General features: G+C 53.6%; 1 non-coding gene across 1 annotated transcript; it reads left to right on the plus strand.

Annotated features, from left to right (window-relative positions):
- trnas-uga (transfer RNA serine (anticodon UGA)) lies at window positions 1-81 on the plus strand. The gene has a single exon. It is a non-coding gene; the product is annotated as a tRNA-Ser (tRNA).
- The last annotated feature ends 225 nt before the right edge of the window (window positions 82-306 follow it).

Genomic DNA, 306 nt, shown 5'->3' on the forward strand with positions numbered 1-306 from the left:
TAGTCGTGGCCGAGAGGTTAAGGCGATGGACTTGAAATCCATTGGGTTGTCCCCGTGCAGGTTCGAACCCTGCAGACTACAGTTGGAGTTTGCTGGACTGCGATCTGTGCCCATAATGATTTCTCCTCAGTGGGACAGCTGTTTTATCTGCTTGCAGGGCTAGCTTGCAATCTCCGCTGGGTGACTGAGCTGGCTAGGGCTATGGATTTCAAGTGGGTCAGGCAGCAGCGTTGCACACAAACAGGGCAGAGAGTGGCCTGTATCTGTAGTCGTGGCCGAGTGGTTAAGGCGATGGACTAGAAATCC

The sequence above is a fragment of the Sinocyclocheilus rhinocerous genome, unplaced genomic scaffold, assembly GCF_001515625.1.
Source record: "Sinocyclocheilus rhinocerous isolate Xijiao unplaced genomic scaffold, SAMN03320098_v1.1 scaffold21644, whole genome shotgun sequence".
In the NCBI taxonomy this organism is placed as follows: Eukaryota; Metazoa; Chordata; class Actinopteri; order Cypriniformes; family Cyprinidae; genus Sinocyclocheilus; species Sinocyclocheilus rhinocerous.